Here is a 23,192-nt window from a genome sequence, read left to right as displayed (position 1 = left end):
ACTTCTTAAAAGCTTCGACAGATGCTGCGGCTCTCAAATTCTTTGAGAGGGCATTCCACAATCTGGACGCAATGGATTCAAAGGCCCGGTCACCTCTAGTTCTTAGCCTAGTGCAAGGAACTGCCAACAGGCCGTGATCAGCCGACCTAAGTGTCCTACTAGGAACGTATACATGCAGCAGGTCAGACAGATACTCAGGTGCCTGAGCATGAAGGGCTCTATATGTTAAAACAAGGATTTTGAACTGGTCCACAACTGGACATGTGAAGTCAAGCAGCTAAATACAGCTGCATGTGATGCTCGACAAAGGTTGGAAAGACTCTGTTGACCACTGTGCCTGTGCTGATTTGCAACAGTTACAGCTTTATTAATTATTTTTTCAGTTTATCTACATGCGATTTTCCATCAATGTCTATTTAAAGATCTACAGGAAATAGCCTACCCCAGGGTTCACCCCCATTCTGAGGTCTCATGGGACTTAGAGTTCATGGGAACTAGGAGCAGTTTTCCGACTCCTGTATCTTTTCTGCATGTCTTCACATCCGCTGCTGCGCTCATTCTCCCCACTCGTCATTTTCAACCCAACCCCGCTCACCACAACCACCACTTCCTTCCATCTTTTGTTATTATCCTCATCGCCCGATTTCACATCCACCACCTCGTTCTTCCCTTCACCGAGTTCCAAGCCTGTCTCTGAACATCTCAGCTACACCGCTCAGAGTCAAAGACCTTTGTACTGCTCTTTTTAGCCCCATCCTCCTTTCATGCTCTCGCCTCCATTTTCCTGAATCAGCTTAATTGCCACCCCTCGGCTCTACGTTCACACAGGAAGCTAACTCCAGGCTCCTGGGTAAAAGTCAGTGGTTTGCTGGATCTATCCACCACCCCTTCTGCCCGCCCTGTAAGGACTTTCCAGCTCCTTATAACATGTCTGTTACCAGCAGCGTTTCAAACTGATGCTGTCCTGTGGCGTATCATACTGCCACACTAGGTGCTGTCCAGCCACGTTACAAACTGACACTGCTCTGAGGCATTTCATACTGCCATAAAAGGTAGCTTTTGGCTACAGTGTCTGATGCCAAAAATCACTCACAAAGCAACATTGACGACTTTGGAATGGGAACGAGCTAGCACACGCACACACATCTAATACATCACATATGTGACCCTTTGATCCACCAAAAACCTCTGACCCTGTCTTCCTGCTAGGCTGGGCCCTGTTAGAATCAGCTCTAATTGGAAAGTTTACAGGAGCCAAGATCCCCCTGTAATGGTAGGCTTCTGCTTCTCATTCCTTCTCCCTGCTTTTGTCTCGGCTCTGCTTCCTCTCACTGAGTCAAATAAAATAACTAGGACAATCAAGATGGCTGATTGGAGTGAAAGATATTGGAAATGTGTCTGCGGTTTCACAAATTGCTGACCTAATACATGGGAGTGGATCTGTTCTTGTTTTGTAGGTCAGTCCTGCAGCAGAAGTCAATAAATGCGTGCAGGCCTCAGATTAGCTGTGCATTACATTATACTTGACCTTAAAACAAAGCTAGTCTACTCTTTACGCTGTTTGAGCTGGAAGAGCACTGATTTGATTTTTTTAGTGAGTGGCAAATTGTTGTAAGGCTGCTGTTTGGCTACGGAGATTGTTGCTTGTTCTTTTTTTTTTCTTTTATGTTATGTTTCTAGGATTCCTCACACCCTTTCTCACAGAGTGCTTCACCAGCACAGCTGCTACCCAGTTGTTCACTGCTGCTCTAACTGGCAAGCACATCTTCACTGTGTGTGTGTGTGTGTGTGTGTGTTTATGTGTGTGTGTGTTTATGTGTTTGTGTGGTTGTGCAAGTGGTTTTAAGGGAGAGAGGGAATTTTAGGGTCATGCGACTTCCTGAATTAAATGTATCACAGGGACACACACTGAATCACTATAGAGGTGGTGGACATTGTCATTGTTTCCTAATAAGCAGTATTTCCGGGGACAGCTGGATATTGGAACCAGCTAGTGGATGATGTGATACAAGTTTGTTTTGATACATCTTATATCAATTAGATGTTGATGAGAAAGAAAGTAAAGACAAAAAACAAACAAACCAAAAAAAACAGAGCATATAAAAATGAAAAAATAGTCATCATATATCACTGCTGTGTCAGTGGACTTTACATCTTCGTATATCACATTTCATGTGTGTGTGTGTGTGTGTGTGTGTGTGAGCCTGAGTGTCTTGCATAAAACTTCCATAAGCATGTGCATTGTGCATGCACATTTTAAACACAGATGCCATGTTCTTACTCAGTTCCCCTATGTAAGCATGTCTTGGCTAAACATGCAGTAACATTGAACCTTACCCAGACACAAAGCTCTGTGCAGAAAGTCCAACAGCTGCACTCAATTACATTAACTACCACAGGCAGAAAACACACTCTCTCTCAAGCCACTGGCTGTAGTCACACACACACACACACACACACACACACACACACACACACACACACACACACTGAGGGCACTGGTCTCTTGTAGGGCTTCCTGTTCAGGTCAAAGTTGAGCTCTAAGGAGATCACAGTTTTCCTGAGCTTTAAAGACAGGGGGTTGGGGGGGTTAGTGGTAAATCTGCACAAGCATGTATAAACATTCTCACGGATAGCTTCACTGGCTGTCGCACATTTCTCATACAAATTCATAATCCACTGGGAGGTGAGAAAGCGTGAGTTGGGAGGGAGTTCTTATTCATCACAGCTTTCAAGATAAGTAGAAGTGCTGATCTTGGATATTTTACCAAGTCCCCCCTAAAGGTATACACTGAGTTTACGAGATATATATTTTGTTAATGAGGAGTAAGGGGAGCTGAAGAGAGATGTCAAAACTTGATAAAATTCCTCAAGATTTGCAAAAATGCTTGCTTGGCATAAGGAGTTTTTCTTGACTGAAGCACGAAGCGTGTCATTGATGATGCAGATTTGGTGAGACTGACCTGAAACCTGTTTGGTTTTCAGTTGGTGTATTAGAGAGCAGCACAGTGCATTTTTTTTCTTTTAACTTTTTAAAAATGGACCTCCTGCGGATGGCCATGGGAGATCATTGTTTGTATGATCCTGTATAAATAGATCCAAAATAAGAACCATAACAGAACGTTCATTTGTTTTATAGCAGAAAGCTAAGACTTCTGTCTTTCCTATCACCAGGTCATGAAATTATGTTACATGACATTATATTAGTTTTGCTGTAACTATGCCAGAAGTTCCCACAGAAATTTCCCCACAATGGCCACAGGAGATCATTGTTTGCATCATCCTGTATCGATTTAAAATAAAAATTATAACAGCCAGAACATTCATTCTTTTTGTTTGTCTTCCATATCATCACATTGTATGCTAGTAATGATGTCATTACTCTATGTTACATGTGAGGCAAAACCACGTGAAAATGTGGGGTGGCATCAGAGGAATAAATAACCGCCTTTTCACTCTGCTCATAAAAAGAAAAATATTTCAAAAACTACATAATGTACATACATAGGGCAACACGGTGTTGCAGTGGTTAGCATTGTCGCGTTACAGCAAGAGGGTTCCTGGTTCGAATCCAGGCTGGGGAGTTCGAACCCAGAGTGGGGGCGCCCTTCTGTGCAGAGTTTGCATGTTCTCTCCATATCAGCGGGGGTTTTCTCCAGGTGCTGTGGCCTTCTCCCACAATCCAAAGACATGCAGGTTAAGTTAACTGGTGACTCTAAATTATCCGTAGGTGTGAATGCAAGCGTGAATGGCTGTCTGTCTCTATGTGTCAGCCCTGTGATAGTCTGGCAACCTGTCCAAGGTGTACCCCGCCTCTCGCCAAATGTCAGCTGGGATAGGCTCCAGCACTCCTGCGACCCCTAACAGGATAAGCGGTTACGAAAAATGAATGAATAATGTCCATGTCAGGCCTCTCAGCCGCTCTGCCTCTCCCAGTTATTAGTCAAGTTGTGTTTATCATTCCCCTGTCTTGTGTTTCATTATTTTCATTCACTTCCTGTCTTGCTTTGGTACTCACTGTTGTGTCTCGTTTCAGGTGACTTCACTTCCTGTCTTTGTCTGATTCCCTCCAAAACCTCACCTGGGTCCCCTCTCCCATGTGCCTCACCTGTGTCTCATTGTCTAATCACACCTCTGTGTATATAAGCACCCTCCCTCATGTGTCCCGCTGCCAGATCGTCTTGTGTCCCGTGTCCAGTGTTTCCAGCATTCTTTCCTGTGATCAGATCGTCTGTGTAAGACCTTTTTTGCCTTCCCGTGTTTGCCTCTAGCCTAGCCCTTTTGTACCTCTGCCAGATATCATTGCCTTACGTGTACCGACCTTGCTTGCCTGTTTTCTGACTGTGGATTTTGGACTTTGCCTGCTATTATTGCCTTACGTGTACCGACCTTGCTTGCCTGTTTTCTGACTGTGGATTTTGGACGTGTACCGACCTTGCTTGCCTGTTTTCTGACTGTGGATTTTGGACATTACCTGCTATTATTGTCTTACGTGTACCGACCTTGCTTGCCTGTTTTTTGACTGTGGATTTTGGATTGTGGATTTTTGGACTTGGTTGCTTTAATAAACTGCTTCTCAGATTATCTCGAGTGTCTCGCTTTTGGGTTCACCTCACCTTGGCTCAGTTCCCTGACAGTCCATAGTTCAAATAAATTATGGAAAGTTAAGAAATATTTTATGTATGTTTCTACATTTAAAAATCTTTTGGATCAATATTGTTCGTGTATTAATTGTATAATTGTATTAATTGTATAATGTGTATGATGAAAAAATGTCCAATTTGTGTATTAATCAGTTTAATGACATATTTTTAATACTTAAAGTATTATGGTTTATTGACTTACATAACCTTTTAGTTTAGGTTGTACAGATTTTAGGGATATAAAGCACTTGAAAATACGAAATGACATTACAATAAGCAAAAATACCAATGTAAGTCCTGGTGGACCAGTTCAAAGGGTTAATATTGGATAAAAAGAACTACAGCTTGTGCTGAATATTTCCATTTTTCTTACATTTCATTTTACATTCAGGTAGCCTATTTGGTGGCTTTTTTTATACTCAAAGCAGAGTGAAGGTTAAGACCTGAGGACTACTTCATGTATTCTCCTCTAGCCCTTCATCCTTCATTCATCACTCCTCTCCTTCACATTTAAGCTCTTGTCGTCTTGCCTGTTTTCTTTCCTTTCTGTGTTATCCAAAAAGGTTAAAGACAACTCAGTTGATTTACTTCATCCAACCAAACACTTCACAAAGGATTCATTGCTTCTCATAGACAATGAGTGGGAGGCGGTGATGCTGCAGAGCTTGGTGAATTTATTGTTGAAGTACTTTCACGTCAAACTGAAATAAAATTGTTTTGTTCAAACACTTTTCTATATATCATTGGTGTTTGTTTTGACTTGTGTACTTACTTTGTCAAATTTGTAATAGCCCAAATATAAAGTTTGATTTATTTTTCTGCAGTAATAATGACTAGACGTTTCCACAAAATGTTCAACAATGAATTGATGTTTGAAAAATGTGCTCAATAACTGCAGTATGATCAGGGGCAGCTGGCCAATAGAGGGCAATAGGGTGCTGCCCCTCCTTGAGCCACAAAAGGAAAGAGAGATGATGATCATCATCATTATTGTCATATATACACGCACAATATATTAATTCTGATCATTTTCACTTGAAACAGCTCGTCCTGCCTCTGAATATCCAATCAGCCGCAGTGTGAAGTCGCGTTCTGACCCTTTGGGGCGATATCAGTCTGGCTGGAAATTGCCCCGATCACTCTCATAGACTTTAATGTAAAAAGCTTTTTTTTTTCTAAATGCAGGCACTCCAATACCCTGGAAATCCAGAGTTCTCGCGAGAGCACAATTTGAATTTGCTCATCGAGTCACTCTGGCAAGCACAATTTGAATTTGCTCATCGAGTCACTCTGGCAATCAGTAATGATGCATATTACCCATGCCGTTGGAGCCGAGCTGCACCAATCACATCGGTGTATCTGATATAGGCGGGCCAGAGGCGAGCTAAACAGATGACGACAGCGCTGCGACAACGAAGTCCGGAATCAGTCAGTAAACACTGCAAGATGGCTACGGATGAACACCAGTTGTTTGAAACGGCTTTGGCCGCTACAATGAACGAGTTAGACTTGGCTTTTTCTCTAAAAGAGGAACAGAAGACAGCGCTCAAATCTTTCCTTTGCAAGAAGGACGTTTTTGCTGTTTTGCCGACCAGATACGGCAAGAGTCTAATCTACAAGTTAGCTCCGCTGGTAGCTAAGCTCTGGATACATCACCCCGTGTATTGTTCTGATTGGTCATAGTGTTATCCAATTGCGTGCAGTGATATTTTCAAATGCATGCTAGGTGCTGCCCCTCGAGTTGGGCCATTTTCATTACTCATAGCCAGACCCTAAATCTGTCTAGATTTTTGTCTGGATTTCCAGGCTAGCACTCCAATGCAATTTCTATGGGTTCCGGGAGGGCTCGCCCCAATGTTTTTTTGTCACACGTAAACCACCAAGTATCATTCATGTGCTCCTCTGATGGTCCGATTCTTCTTCGGTACTTCATTGTGTGTTCATGAGCGTTTAAGTCGTAATGTGGAAACAACATGGACATTACAAAGAAGATGTATTGTATTTTATCACTCAAAATGTTTAAAAAAACACGTCATCAACCGTTTCCACTGAAATATTGCAAACTTAGGTAAATAGGTAAAAATAGGTGAAGGAACGAGGCATAGTGCGTCCAAATTCGGGAATTGCCCATTGGTCCGACAGCCCATTGGTCCGACATCCCATTGTTCCGACCATTTTAAACCCATTGTTCCGAAGTCCCGTTGTTCCGAAGTCATCATGATGCCCTGTGGTTAAGGTCTGGTTAGGTTTAGGCACAAAAACCACTTGGTTAGGGTTAGGAAAAGATCATGGTGTGGGTTAAAATGAAAAAGAAAGTGACAAACACATAAGCTGTGAGCCTGCTCCGCCTCAAGCCTTTCCCAGCTGACCCAGAGCCAGTTGCGGCGTACCATCAAGGCAGAAATACGCCCGCCGGAGCCGTTCAGCACCGCGGACCGTCGGACTAATGGGATGTCGGACCAATGGGCTGTTGGACCAATGACATGGACCCCCAAATTCACACCTGTTCTTCTCTATAGATATTCTTCACAACCGTTCGTCATAGCGAGAAGCCACTCATATCACGTGAAACAGCGGAACCACAGCTTTCCGACAAGACCAAGTGTCACTTGCCTGTAGTCCAATGTTTTCACAGCGAAAAACAATGATAAAGTTACAATAAAATTATGTATAACAAAGCTTTCATACAGCTTTGCACACACATTACTCTTGGATGGATTACTCGCGAATGCAGGGTCGCACAGAAATGCCACGCATATCACATGAAAGCGCAGGACTAGAGCTTTCCAGTGATACCAAACACATCACTGTGCTGTCATCCCATCACGCTGTAAATACAGATTAATTGTCTACAAAATAAAAACCTGACGAATTTCTTTACAATCCATTATACAGATCTTGTTATCAGTCACTTCATATAGTGAGGAATATCGTATCTTACCACGTCTTAGGCTTGCGTGTGTTTCTCCCTGTCTATCCACATTTGTAGTCCGGCTTTCAAGATGCAAATATCTCCATATTGTCCAGTTGACACTCCATCAAACTTTGTATGACAAGCCTTAGTCTGCGTTTTGGCTCCAAAGAGGGCACTTTGGCATGCGTTTTGGCTCCCAGGAGGGCACTTTAGCGTGCGTTTTGGCACCCAGGAGGGCACTTTAGTGGGCGTTTTGGCTCCCAGGAGGGCACTTTACAAGGCCACAAGGGGGGGCGACCGCCCCCTCTGCTCGATGAATCAATGGAATTTTTTGCAATAATGAAAAAATACTGGCAATCATGTCTGCCTGGCACAAACCGCATGTTTTGGACAACTGGGAAGTGACAGAATGTCCCACCATCATGGTTCTTATATTGCCAGATTCCAGAGAGTCTCCCCTCTTCATATATGGCAGAATATGTCAACTTCCAACTTGCTATGGTGAGGTACATGTCAAAATGTAAGAATTTAGTAGCACAGATTTGTTTTTTTCCATTGATATAAAAATTAATATAAAATACAGGCACATAGAAGGACATGGAATGATGGCAAATCTGGTTAGCCTAGATTGTCTTGAAAAAAAACAAGATATAGCATGTGTATGTAGCCTTTATAATGACTGTGATATGAGCTTAAAAGTAAAGGCAGTAAAAAAACCCAAAAAGGCCTAGGGCCCAAAGGGTTTTTAAAGAGTTGATTTAGCTCCAGAAGTAGGAGAATTTTCTCAATGCGTAAGGGAACACTTCATCCTTCACTTTATCACAAACATTCAACATCAACACATCTGGAGGCACATGGTTTTCACTGGACAGGATGGGGATGAAAGATATGAAATGTAACTCGTTAGCCTACTAAAGTTGTCCGAGTAAATGACAATATCTGCCCCTGAGATGTAGTGGAATTGGAAGTATAACAAGCATAAAATGGAAACACTCAAGTAAAGTACAAGTACTGTGTCGCATTCCACCACTGCACTTATTATATTACCAATAGTTGAATTGTAAATAGTTTTATTAATTGCACATTATCAACCCCAGTCCTTATCTTATGCATGTTGTAATGGTTACTATTTGATGTGCATTGTATTAAGTTGTAGGGTATGCCTGGATTTTTTTCTTTAATCAGAACACAAAATGAATTTCCACTTGGCTATAATAAAATGTTTTCTGATTAAGACTGACAATGACTTAGTGAATACCTTACTCAGTTTTATTTGATTAATGGTAAAACAGGTCTCTGTTCACATTCAAAGGTATTTGTGTGGGCAAACTGATGAAAATTAGTCTGTTGATGACCACAGTGGATTGTTCAGTCATTGCAGAGCCAAATTAATTCAAAGTTACCCATTGAACGGGTCACCTCAGCCATCATTACAACAATTGCCCCCCCTGAGAAATGGAATCTGGAATCACCAATTATCTTCCTGCTATGTGGGAAAAACACTGTTGTGTTATTGTGTGTTCAAAACCAATCATGGTAGTCTTGGGTGGTACTAAGCCCAGGATACAGCAGTGGTGCTCTTGCAAAATAGTGTCAGGCTGAACTCATTTTGGTGTTTTGCAGATGGAGAGGCGAGCACTGTCATTTATGCAACTGGGTGGTAGATTCTGGGGCAGCTGTGGGCTGTTTCCGACACTGACAATACCCGCAGTGAGGTTTACCCTTGAAAAGAAGTTCAAGGGTAATCTGAAAGACATTTATTTCAGTTAATCAGTGTCTGTTGGTTAGACTGTTCCCACTGGGAATTATAGGCTCTGATTGTTAATGATGTTGAAGGCCTTAAAGGTGACACAAGTAGAAAAACTATATGAGATTTCGATGAATAGGATCTCAAATCACCACTTTTAAATTAAAGTTGTTGAAAGTTGAAAGTCGTTCGGGGCTGCAGTAGCTCAGTCCATAGGGACCTGGGCTGGGAACCAGAGGGTTGCCGGTTCAAGTCCCTGTCCGGACCAAATACGGAGCGTGGACTGGTGGCTGGAGAGGTGCCAGTTCAGCTCCTGGGCACTGCCGAGGTGCCCTTGAGCAAGGCACCGAACCCCCCAACTGCTCGGGGCACCTGACCAAGGCAGCCGCCTAACTCTGACATCTCTCCACTTTGTGCATGTATAGGTCCTGTTTGTGCATGTGTGTGTATTTCGGACCTGTGTGTTAATGACAACGGAGTGAAAAAATTGAATTTCCCCTCAGGGGGATTAATAAAGTATAAAAAATTAAAAATTAAATTAAATTAGAATCAGTTAATCCTTGTTTTAAATTGTTTTTTAAATATGCTTTTATATTGAATTGCCTTGTTTGTCTGTTTTATCTTCCTTCTGTCTATTTTCATGTGAAGCACTCAGTGCTTATAATGCCCTTATTGTATAGCACTTTGTATGAAAGGTGCTTGATAAAAAAAGCTTATTGTTATTATTATTATTATTTAAATGGCCCTGCAAACGAAAATACCACACAAAAATAACCAGTTGTATCTCTTTGTGTGATTCAACTTTTAGTGATAAAAATAATCCACTGTCATTCCAAACTCATGAAATACTGCAGCTTGGTCAGTGATTTCCACATCAGACACCAACAAAAATGGCATCCTTATGCCGCGATATGATACACCACTGGGCGGCATCAGTTTATAACGCTGCTGGACAGTGTCAGTTCGAAATGCCACCGGACAGCAACATAATTGAAGGAGCTGGACAGTTCATATAGGGTGGGCTACATGCATTTTGTCATTACAGGTTTAAATTGACATGGCGTCCCAGGCCATCAACAGCAGACGCACTCAGGTTACCTGACACTTCATATTTTGGCGATCCGCCATTAGGATAAACGTTTCCCTTTAATCTTCACGTCTCGTTCCCCGTTAATTCACGCCCCCCGCCACACCTCCAGCACCAGCCAATGGCGTCCCTTCCATGATATTTTAAATGATATTTTAAAATGGTGTCGTAAGAGGCAAGATGGCGGCTTACCCCAGGGAAGTGGCAGCGTCTGGCCCAATTCCAATCCGATCCCTTACAGACTCACTGACTTAGAGGCGCGTTCATGTGAAGTGTGTGAGTGTGTGAGGGCTGTCCCATTGTCAAATCGTCAAGTCAGTGAGTGAGCCCTTTATGCCCCCTTACCGTAGGTCAGCATCGATGCGGACTTACGGTAAGGAAATTACCCACAGTTCATAGCGTTGTGACGTCAAATACAGGGGTTGCCCTCGGAACACCAGAAGTGTTATAAAAAAAAACGAAAACACGGTCGGCAGATATGCAAACGTTATGGAAGGAGAGTGAAAAAAAACAGATAGATAAACAATGAAACATTACATTAACAAGGATTTAAGATGGTAGATAAACACACATGAAGTCATGGGAATACCAGTGGTTATATTCCACACACAAAGAATATATATCTATATCTATATATCTATCTTTCTATCTATCTATAGATATATAAAGATATATATTCTTTGTGTGTGGAATATATGCCGACAATAACCGATAAATGATCATGCCCAGAGCCGCAAGTGTCAACAACATTTTGTAGAGAGGGGGATAAGTGCTGTCCCATTCCTATTTGTAGCATCCGGAGCCCTTTCAAACTGTCACACTCAATCACTTACAGCTGACGTCAGTTAAGTCAGTGAGGGTTCAGGGCTTGAGTCTTTAGGGGCTGGATTGGAATTGGGCCTCTGTCTCGCCGTATGTCCGTCTCCTCGTCACCGTGCCTATCCTTGGCTTTTTGAACACAGTCTGCGGTCGGGTTGGTACAAGTACAGCGCCCTCGCCCTGTGGAATACAAAGTCTGGACCCTCTCCGGAACCGTCAGTCTCCTGAGCCAACAGCCCCAGCCGGCAGGCTTCCTGTGTGTGTGAGGTAACTCCAACGAAAGTCGGAGATTTCGCTGACAGAGATCCTCTATTGTTTTTTTTTTGTGAAGAGGTATAACTCGGGTGGGAGAAAGACGAACAAAACTTACCTGACCCGAAGATTTTTTGTTAGCAAGAGGGGTCACTTGGAGGGGTTTCCCCGGGATGATGAAAGACTGAACTTTCTGTTGTGGTTGAACTTTGTTTTTGTTTATTATTGCTGGTGCGGGACATTTTGAACATTTTGCCTTTGTGAATTCGCCTGAAAAGGACATTTTCTTTTGTGGTTTGTGTTTAACTTTTCAATACACTTGGAATCGACTGTGTTGCATTGTCCTTTGCTTTTTTTGTGCTTGTGCCTTGTATGCGTTGTAATGGTGGTGTGAACCAAAAGAGGGTACATGACACAGAGTTTATGGTTATGGGGGACTTTGGGGGATTACCCTGACCAATACTCAATTTCCAGTTGTCAGAGGGAGCTCCGACTGGCACCCCTAAAACTCCAGGTAATCCGCCACAATATGTAGACATGAAAGTCCACTGATAAAGCAGCGATATCTGATGAGTTTAAAGTAAGAATATGTTGATAAAAAAGACAAAGATAATTTGATAATTGAAGCCCTAGAGGTGAAGCCTGACTATACTTAGCTCTGAATGAGCTCAGTGGACCTGTACAAACCACAGACTATCTACTGGCTGTATGTGACCCCAGTAGAACATCATTATGACGATATCACAGAACATTAGTAAAGTCGCTGTCACTGGTGCATGACACTGCCAGGGTAAACAGATGTGGCAAATCAACTCTGACTGGCCGCGTGCCAAAACTGATCAACACTCAGTTAGAGACTCCTGTGAGACAGAGTCTGTGCTTTTCCTGAGGTGCGTTCACTAGATGTCTTATTTGTTGAAGATCTTTACAACAATTCACTGAAAGAACAAATCAGACATGTGTTATTGCTTGATCCAAACCTCTGTCAATTTCTGGCACATAGGTTGTTCGCTCGGGAGGTTGTGTTGTATCCTGTAGCGAAGGGGATTTGGAAACAGTTACATGCAGATAGCATAAGAAAGGGAGAATGCTGGTTGAAACCAGTGGCTCAATAGCAGGCTTAAAGGACGTATATGTAAGAAATCGAAAGCAAATAGTCGTAAAATCCTCCTAATATGTCACAGAGACTAAGGAATAATGTTTATATAACATACTGATCTCACCGACAACAATAGTATTGCCAGAATATTCGCATTTAAAAAAAAATTTTACGGTCCACAAATCATGTTTATGTTTTGAATTTGTGTTTTGGCCTGTTGCGCCACCCACTGCCGTCTACCAATCACACAGTCAGTAGAGTCTCAGCATCAGTTACAGTTACGACTGAGCTACAGCAGCACGGCAAGCAGCATTAGCAGTGTCCCGGTACACAGCATTAGCAGCCAGCTCCTCCTCAGCTGTATCCCGGCAGCAATGTTAGCAGCAGAGAAGCCGGACTTGCCCAAACGGTCCTCTGGAAAACCAAAGATCAAGGACGCGGCAACGCAGCCCTGCCACGGCAACCGCCCATGGGCAAACAAATCAGTCTCCAGCGAATCTACCTCGAATCTGTAGGGGAGGGGGGGTGGACATGACTCGCGGCAGTATTTTGAATTTGAGTGCAGTAACCGTTTTGGCCACATTCTTACACACAGCGCCTTTAAAGCTGCAGTCTACATCTCATGAGTCAGACTAGATTATAGTCTATATTTCCTTGCAGTGAAAGCAAAAAGAATTAAAATGTCAGGTTGACTTTCAGTTTCAATCCTCTCACTCACCCACATGGGAGCTAATCACTAATCACCATCCCCTTTATCAGTCCAATTAGCTGAACCTGTAGCTTGCTGCTTCCAGGTGCTGATATGCCAAAATTCACCAACCATCCTCCCTTCTACCCACAGGCAGTATCTAGATTCAACCTAGATTCAATGTGGTTCAAGTGGTGATGGTTATATTGCTGACAGTGAAACATTGAGTCTGCACCAAAATCCAGTCAATAATGTTCCTTACCCTTAAAGCAGCCTCTACTGACTGCAGATTTTACAGCTTTAGTGCACATTTGCATGGAAAAGCAGCGTTTTCCATGAGTACAGCTCATGCACACTTCTGCAGCACATTCATTGCAGAATGATGTCTTTATCAAGCTTCCATTAACTGTTAACATAAACTGCCTCAATCACTACCTATACACTGAACTGAAAACCACAGAAATAATCACGACAATCTTGATATATTTGTAAAATGTTATAATATACGACTAGGCAGGGATACTATTTGTCGGAAATCTATAACAATACTATGTTTTACAGGGCGGCAACATTTGTTGGAACTGTTGGCCTGAACACTGGCCTGATCGTAATAGATCTCCAATTAAAGTACCAAATCTATCTGAATTAATTAATAAATGTTAATAATAATAAATAATTATGTTAAATAATGTGACTTAATTTACATTAAATCACCTCATAGGGCACCATTCCCGAAAAGGGAAAAATGAATTTGGAATTTTTGATTAAAAATTAGATTAATAACAATAACCAAATTTAATAGTAACGCCTGAAGGATTTAGGAGTTCTTGACGTAACAGAGGTTCACTAGTCATTCACTCTTGTGCAACATTAAACAGACAGCAGGTATGATTTCAAAAATATATTTTTTCATAAAAGAAACAAAGCAAAACAAAACACACAGATTCTAACACCAACTATATACAAGCTTGGTGTGTGTGTGTGTGTGTGTGAGAGAGAGAGACAGAGACAGAGAGAGAGAGAGAGAGAGAGAGAAAGACAGAGACAGAGAGAGAGAGAGAGAAAGACAAAGGTGGGTGTGGTAATCAAAGGGCCGTTTGGCCTACAAAACAAAATGGCTGACATCAGAGAACTACAAAATGGCTGAATCAAAGCTGGCTTCAGAGCTGGCGAGGTCTTGTCAGACCATGTGGTCAGGACAAAGACAAGGGATAAGACCTTTGAGTTGCCTCTTTGGTGTAGCTTAGTTGAAAGCAAATTTGTAAATGCATATATGTGAATGTGATCTGTGTTGCTAAGGGTCTGGATTAGTGCAGAGGATGTTTAGTTGCATGCAAGTCTGACAGCATTCAGAAACTAACCTAATTTAGCTTTGGCTAACCAACTCACCAATAACCTAGCTGCAAACAACAATCACAACAATACCTCAGTAAACAGCATTAAATCACATACAAGTTATATAGTCTTGCTTAGCCTGTAACACTGTGATAAAGCTATGTCCAGTTGTTACGTTACCAATTCTTGAATGGATGGAGGGGAGAGTTGTTTGAGGCATGCTGCTTTTGTTAGCAGACAGAAGAAAGCTGGAAAGAGCTGTGGTTCCAGATGTAGTGATTGTTGTGTCCTTGTTCCAAATGTGCAGATCCAAGGAAGCTGGTCGCTTGGGGTCCGTGCAGAGTTAGACGCTGGGGTGCTAACTCAACTTGGTTCTCCCTGTTACTGGAGAGTTACTTGCCAACCGTTTTTTGCATACTAATTTTTCTGGTTCCAGGGTTTGCTCCTGCCGTGAGCGAGGGCAAGCCGTGGTCCAGGAGAAAGAAAGCAAAAGTCTGTGAGCAATTGCCCCCCTTTGGTGGTTTAGGGGCAAGGGCCTCTGAGCTGATCAGAACCCAGGAGGAAGAGGAGGCCTGTCTGGGCCCAGGAGAAGAGAGATAGACTGTCTGAGAGAGCACAACTTTTCCTGTGGTGTGCCTGGTGACATCACAGATAGATAGATAGATAGATAGATAGATAGATAGATAGATAGATATTTGTTTATTGTCCTTTAGGAAATTTTTCTTGTGTCTGTGGCCATCAGAAAAAAACAGAAAACATTACAATGAAGACACCACAACACAAATACTTGACACTGCAGACAAAACCCTCAGACAATTCATAACATTGGACATTACAATAAAGACAATTTAAACATCCATCAAATTATACAATAGACGATACAACCAAAGTGCCCACATAGCATCAGGTTCACCCATTCTATTTAACAGAGTTATGCTAAAAGGTATAAAGGACCTCTCACAGAGTCACATGACACTTTAAAAGTACTGTCCAATCAAGTTTTGAGACTTGTCTCTCACTGAGGTGTGGGATGGGGCATTCTGTGGAGATGAGTGTCAAATAACTGTCTTTGTTTGATGAACATTACCATTTCAGATGGCAAGAAGATAAGATAAGATAAGATAAGATAGTACTTTATTGATCCCAAACTGGGAAATATTGTGTTTCAGCAGCAAACAATCAAAGAGTATGTGGACATTAGAATATAGAATATAACATACATACAAAAATGAGTAGTACTAAAATTTAAAATATACAAGAAATATACAGGGATAAAATAACATAAAGAATATCAAATTGTAGGAGTAAAAAGATCAAACTATATACACAACACAGTCAGAAGTGAGGTAGAGGTTGTAAAAATGTGCAATAGCTACAAGTGTGCAATTGGTTATTACCAGCAGTGCAAACAAGTGGTTGTAACATCACTATTAAGCTATAGAGGAGAGGCTGTAGAGAGCTGTGAGTGCTCTCTGTCAGACAGAGGTGAGGTGTTAAATGGCGCTATGGCTTAGGGGAGGAATGATTTCCTGTATCTGTCCTTGTGACAGCAAAGCTGTAACAGTCTGTTGGAGAAAGAGCTCCGCTGTCTGTCCAGTATGTAGAGGGTGGTGAGGATTATCTATGATGGATAACAGTTTGTTCATTGTTTTCCTTTCCACCATGAGTCCAGTTTGCAGCCAATCACAGAGCCAGCCTTCTTAATGAGTTTCTCAAATCTGCTGGTCTCACCGGCTCCGATACTGCTCACCCAACAGACTACAGAAAAGTAAAGTGCACTGGCTACAACAGAATGGTAGAAGATCTCCAACATCTTGCTGCACACATTGAAGGATCTCAGCTTCCTCAGGAAATAGAGTCCGCTCATCCCCTTCTTGTACACAGCATCAGTGTTGGCCCTCCAGTTCAGTCTGTTGTCTCTGTGGATGCCGAGGTACTTGTAGTCCTCGACCATGGTGATGTTCTCTCCCTGTGTGCACAGGGGTTGAGAAGCCATCCTCTTCCTTCTGAAGTCAATCACCATCACCCTAGTCTTGGCCATGTTCAGCAACAGGTGGATTCTTCCAGCACACTCCACAAAATCATCCATCAGTGCTCTGTACTCCTCCTCCCATCCATCACTTATACACCCAACCCAAAGTGACTTTTTCTTTGTGAAAAACGACTAGCGGCAAATCTAGCATCTTTTTCTGGTGTTACTGGAGACTGTACTCGTGTTTGGAGACTCTGACTTCTGTCGCTCTGCAGTTACTGTCCCCAACGAGCAGCAGGTGCTGCTGTGAGCCCCTCCACCGTCCCAAAGCACTCACAGGCAGTCACACTAGCCTCGCACAGCAGCCCCAGCTAGCGAGCGAGCTAGCAAGCTGCACATAGAATTTATGTATAAATAAATGGACACATTTTATGATGTAGGCCGAAAATGAGCTTCCCCTCCTTGAAAGACCAGCAGCCGCCACTGTTCTGCAGGTGGCATGACCCAGAGTCATACTGAAAGTCTGTGGTGTACAAGGTGAAAAGGAAAGGAGACAAAACAGTCTCCTGTGGAGCTCCTGTGCTACTAACCACCATGTCAGACAGGACACTGCCCAATTGGACAAACTGTGGTCTGTCTGTCAGGTAGTCAGTAATCCAGGAAATTGTGGATGTGTCGACCCTCATTGCCTGCAGCTTCTCCCTTAGTAGCAGTGGCTGGATGGTGTTGAATGCACTGGAGAAATCAAAGAATGAGATTGTCACAGTTCTGCAGGGTCCATCCAGGTTTGAGTGAGCTCGCTGCAGCAGGTAGATGATGGCGTCATTCACTCCCAGGTGAGGCTGGTAGGCGAACTGCAGAGGGTCCAGTGACGATTTCACCTGCGGCCTCATGTGGGCCAAGACCAGCCTCTCCAGCACCTTCATCATATGAGATGTGAGGGCAACTGGTCGATAGTCATTGAAGCCAGATGATGTCGGCTTCGTCGGAACTGGAACAAGGCAGGATGTCTTCCACAGCACTGGTACTCTTTCCTGGCTCAGGCTCAGGTTGAAGAGATGTTGCAGAACAGGAGACAGCTGGCATGCACAGGTCCTCAGAACCCTTGGGCTGATGCCATCAGGGCCTGCAGCCTTGTGTTGGTGAAGTCTCTCCAGCTGTCTCCTAACCTGGCCTGTAGTCACAGTCATGTAGGGGAGGGTGCATGATGTTTCCTCTGTTGTGTGGGAGGGGGATGGGTGCTGCAGAGGTGGTGTGTCTGTGTCCAAAGAGCTCATCAGGGGGGGCTGAGGTGTTGAGTGGGGGAAGCATTGTGGGTAGAGAGGGTGTGTGGAGGTCTGGGTGTGTGTGGGTGGTGCAGACAGCAGAGGGTTGTGAACTAAACCTTCACATGTCCAGTTTAGATTTTAACAAACGACAAATCGTCTGTGATCCACTGAATCCCAACAGCTCTATAGCTACCTTCTCTCTGTGCTATAAATAAATTTTATTTCCCCAAACAACACGTCAAAGCATATGACACTGCAGGTTCCTTGGGGAGCCATGTCATTGTGCTCAAGTCAAACAGCTATGTGTTTATTATGAAAGCAAATCCCCATGTTTGCTCAGAGAGACAGAGGAGGAAAGAGCGAGACATTGTTAATGATGTGGAAGATGATAAGTGCTAGCTACAGCTCCTGCTCTGACACTTTAACTGAATACACTGATTATTTATCCAAGTTTAGAGGGGGCAGTGTGTGTGTGTGTGTGTGTGTGTGTGTGTGTGTGAGACAGAGAGAGAGAGAAAGAGACAGAGAGAGAGAGAAAGGGACAGAGAGAGAGATTTAACTGCACTTAGTAGCTACTCTTCAGTATAGTGATTACAAGGTGCTTCCCTTTTCTTGTCACACACACTAGTGTCCATGAAAGTCCTCTAACCCAGCTGTGCATTTGTGTGGCAGAGCTACGAAGGAGTTCACCCTCAGTCAAATCTCCATTAGATATTCGTGCACTTTTTCAAAGTTTCACTTCTCCTATTTCCAGGAGAATTCTTTAATGTAAAGGGAAATGGAAATACGCTCTGACAGCTCAAGATAAGACTTTTAATTTGCTACTGTAAATTGAAGCTATTTGTCTTGAAACCCCAACTTCTGTTTCAACTCACCCATATCTCAGACATAAAATATATAATTCGAATGAACCCAAATGTGGAAGCACACAATTTCTCCAGTGGTTTTTGCTGCTTCACAAGGCATGAAAGTAAGTTAGGCAGAGGCCAGTGCAGTCTGGAGTCACAGAGCAAGCATACATATAGTTGAGCATGCATATATATATATATATATATATATATATATATTTTTTTTTTTTTTTTTTTTTTCATTGAATGTTTTGATTTTGAATAGCTTTTGGTCTTTCTTGTTTCTGTTTGGACTCCTGCATATAGGACATTGTGAGGAGTATTTCTCACAGGAAAACATTTTCTTCTTCAACACATTCTCATCTCAACTTGTCACATATTGCTGCTTTTGCAGTGGACTTTTACGTATGATGTGCCTAGTATCCCCCTGTCTGCTGCTGATGTTTTGGGTTGCCGTGTCAAAGTGCATGCCTTTTACATGTATTGTGTATATTTTCTTTTAATTGGAAATCTTGGAAACATGGGCAGTCATAAATTACATTTTACAAAACTGGGAAACACAAAGGAAACACAATGTACAGCTGGGACTGTCCAATAACTTCATGGCATGAAGCCTGCGCGGAGTCAGGTATGTCCTGTGAATAAAGTCCAGATGGTGGACCTGGTGTCGACAGTTAAGGGTCCATAGGTATGTTCTAACAAATGTAAGTACAGCAATGATACCAGACCCCTAGATGACCTGACACTGTTAATTAGCTTATGTAAAGGGTGCATTGCAAGGGGAGTCTGCCAAGGGACCCTATAGGCTTTCATAGATGATCTCAGTTGCAAATAGAAAAAGAAAGAGGTACCAGGTAAATTAAAACTCTCACGTAATTCCTGAAAAGAGCGTAGCCCATTCTCACTAAATGAGTCCCCCAGTGTGTGAATCCCTCCAGAGCTCCAACCCGGAAATGTAATAGGACGTCCACCTACTAGAAGACCAAGATTATTGAATACAGGGGATAGTACAATCCATTTTGAAGTGATCTTACAAGGTTTTTCTGCAGCTCTCCAGACAGTTACTAGCTGGGAAATAAACCCTACATTGATTAGTGGTTACATTCAAATATAGAAGATCTCTCAGCTCAATTGGATGACCCAAACTTTCCTCAAGTTTCCTCAGGAAAACTTGAAAACTTGAGCATGACACATTGGCTGCTGGGTCAAAGCATTTAAGAAGCAGACGTAGTGTGAAAACCCAGTAGTAAAATTTGAAATTAGGTAGCGAAAGGCCACCATCAGCTTTAGCTCACTGAAACAGGGAAAGCTTGAGACGGGGCGCTTCCCATGCCAAACAAATTTAGAGACAGCAGAATTTAGAGTTCATTCCAATATTGGGTTGGAGGGGGCAAGGGGAGCATTGAACTTGAAATTGACCCGGGGTAGGATAGTCATTTTTACAATCAACACTCGGGCTTGAAGCGAATTGGGAAGGGATTTTGTTGAGGGTATTCTCAAAGTTGTGTTTTATAATAGATTGAATGGAGGGGAAAATGTCTATACCTAAATATTTGAACTGTTTCACAATTGGAATTAGAGGTGATAAAGTGGTGGATCTCATCGCATCATTCAGTGGCATAAGGGCAGATTTTGACCAATTTATTTTATAGCCCGAAATGCCACTAAACTGGTCGAAAATAGAAAGCACATGGGCAATCGACTAGGGAGCCTTCTCAAAAAACAATAAAATCTCGTCAGCGTATAAGCTGATGCGGTGTTTAGCGCTATCAATCGAGATAGCGGAGATCAGAGAGGACTGCCGAATTGTGTGGGCGAGTGGCTCCAGTGAGAGGGTAAACAGGAGTGGACTTAGGGGGCATGCCTGATGAGATCCTGTGCCTATCCTGGCGGGATAGATCTTCCCAGTTAACACCATGGTGGTTGGATTATAGTACAGCACTTTAACCAAACTAATAAATGTGGCAGCAAAACCCATTGTTCTAAGCACGGACCACAAATAGGGCCACTCGAGCCGATCAAACGCCTTCATGGCGTCTAACAAGAGCACAGCAGCGGATGGTAATCTGGACTCAATAAAACCAGTTTGGTCACAGTGGACCAGTTTAGTCATATACCCTTGCAACCGTCGTGCCAACACTTAAGCAAAAATCTTGAGGTCTGAATTTAGGAGAGATGTAGGTCTATAATTCGCACACTCCATGGGATCCTTGTTCTTTTTGAGTAGTAGGGATATAACGGCCACATTAACATCCCTAGAGAAGGCCCCTTTTTCGATAGCATGTTGTGAACATATCTAGTATTGGTGGGCCGAGGCAATCCCAGAATGTAGAATACAATTCAGGCAGTATCCCGTCGAATTTGGGCGATTTGCCTTTACGCATAGCTTGAGCTGCCTCTCTTATCTCCTCCAAGGAAATAGGCACATCCAGGGCCGCAGCTTCAGTACTGCTGAGCTTTGGTAACTGGATCCCAGACAGAAACTCGTCACACTTATCTTCCTCGTTGGTAACTTCAGGGGTATAGAGTTCTGAATAAAAGGAGCAGATGTAGTATTCACCTCTCTAGGCTCTGTGACCATCACACCTTCCTTAGACTTAATAGCCACAATATCGGCAAAATGTTCATTAGCATTGAGTTGTAAAGCCAATAAGTGACTGGGCCTCGCACTGTTGAAATAATAATTTTGCCTTGTGCGTTTTATCAGAAACTCTGATCGGTGCTTAAGGAGTAAATTAATCTCTTTTCTGACTACCTCTTTCCGTGTTGCTGTGCTCTCATTAAAGTTATTTTGTAAAGAGACATTGAGTGTAGCGAATTGGGCATCCAGCTTATCTAGCTTAGCAGATCGCGTCTTCCTGAGGGTAGATGAGTAGATGTGTTACATTACTCCCAGTGTAACCCTTAATAGCGTCCCACACAATATGAGGGTCGTCCACCGAGCCTGTGTTAAAATTTATGAATTCACGAAGTCCAATTTGCAGTTGAGTCACAAAGGATGTATCGCGCAGTAATGAGGAATTAAACTGCCATCTGGGGGCTCTCTCCTTAACTGAACATAGCGAACCTGAACATATCACTGCCTTATGATCAGAAAATGTGACAGGAAGCAATTCTACCTGTCCAATTTTGTGGAACAGATCAACAGAGGCAAAAATAAAATCAATGCGGGAAAATGAAGAGTGCCTACCAGAAAGAAAAGAATAGTCTCTAACAGAGGGATTCATTAAATGCCAAATGTCAGCTAGACCCATGTGTCCAGCCCAGACACGGCTCTGAAGACGGCCATGCCTGTTCCCTATTTTCAATTGCAGCGGATCGATCTACTCTATGATCCCAAACTGCGTTGAAATCTGTTCCATCTATAACTTTAAATTCTGTTAGGTCCAATAGTGTTTTGGTCAGTGAGGCAAAGAACTCCTTGTCTAAAACATTTGGTGTATATACTGAAACTAAGGCTAGCATTTTACCCTCAAAACAAAGTTTTGCAATGGATATTCTACCAGTATCATCAAACAGCCCAAAAAAAATCTAATTTAATCCTGCGCCTTGCCAGAATGGCCACACCCTTAGATTTAGTAGTTGCAGCTGAAGTAACCAAAATCCGATAATGTCTGTTAGCTAGCCGATTGGTGTGTTGCCGTAGGAGATGGGTTTCCTGGATAAGTGCAGTGCAAGAGTCTATTGATTTTTTACGTAAGAATTCCAGGATACTGGTCTGTCTATGGGGGATATTCGCCCCTCTCACATTAAAACTCAGAATCTTTAGGTCTGTAATAACTGTGTAAAATTAATAAAATTAAGACGATATTGGATAATTATAGAAAACAGCACAGATGAATCAGATAATAACATGCATGAATCTGCCTTGTTGGTGTTCAGAGCAGGAGGCTCGTTGAGAGTAGTGACACCGTCACATCAGAGCTACAGATGGTCAGCGTTTCACACAACTTCATGTCCAAAAACCTGAACTATCATTTTAACCTAATTCAACATGTGTTCCCCTCCAGAGAAGTGAAAGTGCTGTGTCTGAGTCAGGAGAACCCTGGTGATATTTGGGTGACTAGCGACCTTGTGTGGCAACAAAAGAAATAGGTCTAAGCTTTATAGAAAGAAGTAAACATGTAACTCCCCCTCCATCAGCTTACAAATAAAAAGTGGCATAGCACAGTAGAAATACTGGAGGCTAATAATTCGAACTCAACACACATGAACACACTTCAAATAAAATAATCAACTCACAAGATGAAAATAGGGGGCTAGCTAGACCAACAGCCTGAATGACAGCTAAGTTGAGAATGATCACTCTGATAAATGACAAAGAACCTACGACATGCTGAGAGATTTAACAACTATTACCACTATGTCCGTTCGTTCAAAGGTGGAATATAGAGTCACGTCATGGTCTTGAACTTATCTCTGCAAAAGCTCCTCGCGTCCACCGGGGAGTCGAAGAATTTGCGCACCCCATCCACCTCGATCCAGAGCCTGGCAGGGTGTTTGAGACCGTATTTCACCCC

This window comes from Epinephelus moara, chromosome 5 (genome assembly GCF_006386435.1).
Source record: "Epinephelus moara isolate mb chromosome 5, YSFRI_EMoa_1.0, whole genome shotgun sequence".
NCBI lineage: Eukaryota > Metazoa > Chordata > Actinopteri > Perciformes > Serranidae > Epinephelus > Epinephelus moara.
This window is presented reverse-complemented; position numbering follows the sequence as displayed.